Raw genomic sequence first — 6,312 nt, 5'->3', positions numbered from 1 at the left:
TTAGCAAAAAAATCATGCAAGGCAACAGTTTTTAATGATGTTGGACAAACACAAGGAATGTTCTAGGCGAATGAGTGAAAGCATTGTGTACAATTTAAGTATGTAAGATGTGGATACTAAAATATGTATCTGATAATCTCAGTTGAGCTTTGATTGCAATTGCAATTTGATTTAAAGTACGGTTTTCCTAAGATTTTAGCGGTCCGTCCGGAAATTAAATAACCTGTTGTGGTGACGTCATTCCGTGATAGGTGTCAAAACAACTTTGTTGAGGGGTTGGGGGAGGGGAGCGAATTGGAGTCGCTAAGCTGGTCCTGAATTCCCTGTCTATTCATCGATGACTCATTTCCGAATATTTCCGACCACTGACGGAAGTTTGCAAAAAACATAAATGGATTATTAAGAAACAAAACTATACCTCAAAAGTAAAAAAAAAACTGTTCCCACCTCCTTGGCTTATCTCCCTTATTTTCCTGCAAACCATACTCTTCTTTTTATACAACCTTTTCATGCACCCCTTACTTAATGTATGTACACTTACCAATAACACTGGCTCGATAACTGTCTTAGAATCGAGATCGAAACGCTGTTAGCTAATAAACTCGCACGCAATATTCTGTTCACCAGTCTACAAATACCCATCAAAGACGTTAGCTAGAAAAAAGAAAAAGTAAAAAACCCCGATTCGTCGTATTTGGTGGTGTTAGATAGGACCTGAACACAATTTCGTTAAAAACTTCGTAGATGAAGTTTTTCATAAACGTTTCTCGATTGTCCTAGTTCCAGGACTAAACTACTGGGCTTTGTCATGTTACCTGACATTCCCATTAACTGATTTCAAGCCGCAGATTAGAACCCTCGGGTTACAACCATCTGAACCAGGGAAATCCCTCCGTGCCACTAAAATTTAAAGAAATGTAATTTCAAGAAATGCTAAAGTAAGAAGCAATGAGAAGGTACGATTTGAGATACTCATTTTATTCATTAGCCTAGAATATTCCTTTCGCCGAAAACTGTTGACTGTTTCTTTTTGTATACATTTCTCATAATTTCGTACTTGACATTTACTTGCTTAGTTCTTTGGTACGAATGGACTACGAATTTGAACTCTGATATGGAATTCATGCCTGGAATATCCACTGTCTGCCCAGCATCATTGAAAACTGATGACCGCTTCTCTCTTGTGTGTTACCGGCTTTATTTCCTATGTGTATAATTTCTCACATAAATTTCTCTTTGGGAGCTAGTGTTAAACGTTGTTTTGGAAATGGATCTTGATTATCGACTTGGAACGCTCTTTACGGACTACGAATGGTATATGAATGTATATTTGGTACTTTGTGCTGAGCGTTGTTTTAGGAATTGGCCTTGCGATATTTCCCCCGGAACGTCCATTTTGGTTGACGTCTGGTGCAGGAAAGCTAATGTCTGTTGTATCGCCTTGATAGAACGGAATCTTCCTTTGTTTTATCTATTACACACTTTTACGTGACAGTTCTTTGTGACAGTTTATCAGCCATCATACTGTCGTCGATGTTCTGTTTTTTTTCTCTCTCTATGCTGTACATCTGAATTATATTGTATTCCTGCATAAATCAGGAATTCTGCTGGTGGACTAAGCATCCCCAAGGCTGGATCTATTTGCATTTTTTGAATGTGATTGTATGTTAAATGTGATGACAACACAGAATTTTGAGTAAATCTAGAACACTGATTAACCTTATTCTAGTTAAGCCATGGTGTTAGGAGCGTGTAATTTGTTACTATTTATACATTTTTCTAGGATAAACCCCTCATTCAGGTAAACGGACAAGAGGCCGTATTTCACCGGTGACGTGTGACCATTTGCCAGCTATCACACTGTCGTCGCTGCTCTGTTTTTTCTCTCTACGCTGTGCGTCTTAATTATATTCACAACTGTAATTGGACGGTAGATTAGATGGAGCACAGGTCGATGGCTTCAATGGATTTCCGTAGGTTAAGTTTCCTAACTTACTCGATGCTTGCTTTGAGGAAGGAATTGTAAAGCATCTCGGTGGCACCTTTACTGTAAGGATATGACCTTTGGAGCCAAACTGATGACGTAGTATATGTCTACAGCCCTTTACCCTCATGTGAGTGGATAAAATATGGAGTATGCGATGTAAGATTACGTAAAGCATGATTCCAAACGATCGATGTGGATAGATTGCAAATAATCACCCATATCTTGTAGCCAAATTCTAACAACATTGAACTGAAATCAACTCTCGTTAACCCCCGAATCGATCTAAAAGTTTCTGCAATAAATTCCCATCATGCAGACGGCAATGCACTGTAGAAGTAAAACCCGAATAAAACTTGTGTGTATACCGATATGGTTCAGCTCGGGATTGTAAAATCGTTTCTCCCGTACATGGCCAATATTTATTAATCGTCTTAATCTTAAGTAAAAAAAATTCAAACACATCTACAATTAAAACGTTTTACTCTTGGCAGTTTAAAATTTGATTTTTTTTACTGCAGAGCAATGTGTCAATCACAATATGAGTTATTCCCTGTTCTGACTTTGGTATTTTAAACTCTTGCAATTGATGACTTAAGTCTGGAGTTGCTTGATGAGTTGCTTAAGAGCCCATACAGGGCACCCACTGGATCAGGCGCGGGTGAAATCGCTGTCTCTCTGCCACTGCTATGCCGTTGACGATGCTTATCCAGATGCAGATTCTGCCTACTTTACCTTGTTCTTATGCCATGGTGCTGGGGATCTTTTAAATTGCTAGTTTTTTTTTTCTGAGTATTGGAATGAACATGTGAAAAAAAGCCGTAACGGAAAGAAACTGACAAGAGGTAGGATATACGTGTGGCCATTCGCTAACTATCAGAGTGACGTCGCTGCTCCGGTTTTACTCCTTATACTGTACGTTTTTTTATACAACAACACAAGATCGTTGTCCTTGACAGCACAATCAATTATATCAATGTCAAGGTCATTGTTCTGTGTTGGGATCCCTTAGGTCTAAAGCCAGGATATTTGTCAATCACCTGGCGAATGATGCTGCTTTTTTCCGGACACTCAGTTTTCCTCCTCGCTTGAACTTGTCAACCGTAAAGAATAGATAAGTAATCCCACCATGGATATTCAGTTGAATGCTGTCCCACTTATACCTAGACACTGACCTAAAATAAGATTTAAGAGGTCATCATTGTCTACTTTCAACCGGTAATTAACATAAAACTTCCTCCTTCATATATTGTTATGAAATGTTTGTTTAAGGAAACCTGAGGAATATGGATATTCTTGTACAGACAGAGCATATCAAAGGCAGTGCCCGTAGAAATAATAAAACTTTTTTACTGTCACTATTCTGTAAGATGATCTAGAAGTTGGAGATCACGTGATCGCCTTAGCGTGAGCGAAAAACATATAGGAAGTGTTGAAGCATTGGGAAAATGCTCACGTTTGCCACTCCGACAGCGACCTGAAAGATCAAACAAAAACAGCTCATGTAAGCTCTACAGAAATACTCCCTGGAAAGCTGAAATGATATAAATGCATTAAATGAATTCATTGTCGTCATTTCCCTGTGTTATAGCATTGTATGAGGACAATATTTTTCACCCACGCCGTCTCTTACTAAGGAGATCACGTGGTCTCAAGCTAGCGGGCTAGTTTACAGAACAAGTCTTTTAACACATTCGAACAATGCAAGTTTTGTGTACACACACATCATGTGTAAAGGTTTGTGAAGCCTATTCAGCTTTATTAATTGATCCAAAGCTATACACAGCATTTGCCTGGGTCGCAAGTAATACCCCACGCAACTATGAAGTAGATCTGATGAATAGGTGTCCAGACAGATAGGATAGACAATGAATAGGTGTCCAGATAGATAGGATAGACGATGAATAGGTGTCCAGACAGATAGGATAGACATACAGAGATACTTTCCTTTAATGTCAGACTGCACTGCTTAGTTCATTATTTTAATAGAGATTCTGCTGTCGTTCTGATGTAACATCCATGAGAACATGGACTGAAGAATGATCTTGGCATGGTAAACGCACTTGAAGTAGCGTTGCGACAGTTTGTAAGATAGTGTCCTGTCTATAATAGCTGAACGACTTCAATGCGTTTTGTGAACGCATTGAGATTGATTTTTCCATGAACTGATGTATATGGATGGGATCATATGTGAAAACTGAAAGGTCATGGGAAGTTCCCTAACTAGATAAGTCCTAAAATATGTTCTCGTCGCTAAACAGCCCGGGCCATGGCGAATGAGATGGCCTGCTCGAATCCAGCCTTCGCCTTTCTTTGTTATCGACAAATGATATTCTCGTATGGTACACGATTTGAATACTGGTTTCACTTAGTTGCCTAGAACAACTATTAAAAACTGTTGACTGCTTCTCTTGGTATGATATCGCGCTATTTTCGTACTTTATGTACTTTCTTAGTTCTTTGGTGATTTGTTTCATACGTCGTTTTGGGAATTGGCATTGCCTTTATTGACCTGGAACGTCCTTATTGGTTGAAGAGGGTATACGAATGTCTGTTACGACGCATAGATTCTAATTGAGGAAGTTTGTCAGGAACAAAGCAAGGGTTTGTGGCTCTCCAGTCTAACGCCCGCCTTCCCGGTCTTACCCTTGCAGGTCGTCGTAAAAGTTCCTCAGTGTCCTCTTAAACAAAATGAAACAAATTAACCACTTATAACGCAATTATTACCTATAGTGAAATCTATTTTTGTTGTCAGCAGAACCCAATTTTTACCCAATATAAATTATGAAACTTTCCAAGAATGAAAGTAGGAGTCTCTTTTTGAGAAAAAGAAACAAATAAATTACATCTAAAAATATCTTCACATTTTGTTTTTTTTATTTTCTTTATTATTATTAAGTCTTTTCAGGTTGTAGTTTAAGGTGAGTCTCACTGGATATACTTTTTATATTGTTTACATATTTGCAAGAATCATATTACGTATTGTGACAGCGCCCTTAAAACCAAAATCGAACCCCCACCCATAGATCTCTCCGCATGATGGCAGAGGTACTTGTCAAGATATCACAACGCGTACATGGATGAACTGTTTGAAAGTTATATCCTTAACGTTCAGTGAGCGTGTGTTAGGTTGAGGTGTTCGTGGTTGTACTTAATATTTACTTATATTTACGTCTTTTTCTTCGCTTTAGCCTAGGCAGTACTGAACAATATTTCACTCACAGGTCTGCGCTCAGTTTTATGGAGGTGGGGACTTTGGTGTATATCCTGGAAAAACTACCGACCTCTGGCAAGTTACATTTCTGTGAATGATGGAACGATATGCAGATCATGTTGGAGGCAGAGAAGTGGCCACCACCGCGAAAATTAGACCGCAGAATGCAATGGACGCCAGAGAAGAATTGTCATCAAAGCACCATCAAGCGGAAGAATATTTCTTAGTTTTAACCAGCCCACGTATAGACAAGACGGCGATAGTAATATATCCATCTTAGCCGCAAGCCAAGGCTGCTCTTTCACTCTATTATTTCGTCTCTGTGAGAAAATAATTTATGTATCTTGGATTTTGACATTGTAAATTATTATTTCCTAAAAAGCAACAATCAAACAGTCCATCCACATTGTGTGTACATGGCATGTTTGGATGCCTTTGTCTGATCCTGTTGATTATAATATGGAATCACAGCATGTTTTAGATATTGTCAAACGTCAGCAACATGCCCAGAATATTTATTATCAAACAGACACCTTTATTCTAAGTTACTTCAATTGCCGCGTCGTGTCTGAAGGAACTAACCTTCTTAAGCTGTGCTACCAATACACAAGTTGAACAGCCATTTACAATAGTGGGGTTTGAGTTCGTACTCTTTTATCTCTGAAGGTAAAAAAGTTTTTCTGCACCATATGACCTGTCAACTAAGTTAAGCAAATATTTTCCTTACTTTTACTATAACATGGGGGGAGGAATAAGGTCCGGAAAAAGTTATTTAGAGTAGATGAATGATGGAGAATAAATGCTGAGGGTTTGTAAACTTAAGAAGTTTCTGAATGAAAGTTTTGTCATTTGTATATCCATATAACCTGGCGAAACGTGATCAGTGAATTAATGTCAACAAAAGTTGGCATTTTTGACAACTCACATGATGGAGAAGGACTATTTTTACCTTTAGTATTCAAGAATTTTTCACTTTTACGATGGCGGCCAGCATTATGGTGGGAGAAGGAAACCCACGGCCATCCGCAGGTTGCTGAAAGACCTTCCTATTGCTGCGTGTCATCGCGCCATCGTTTCATGCCATCGTGCCATTGTGATGAGCGGAGGAGGATAC

Source organism: Liolophura sinensis, chromosome 11 (genome assembly GCF_032854445.1).
Source record: "Liolophura sinensis isolate JHLJ2023 chromosome 11, CUHK_Ljap_v2, whole genome shotgun sequence".
Lineage (NCBI taxonomy): Eukaryota > Metazoa > Mollusca > Polyplacophora > Chitonida > Chitonidae > Liolophura > Liolophura sinensis.
Note: the sequence above shows the minus strand (reverse complement) of the source record.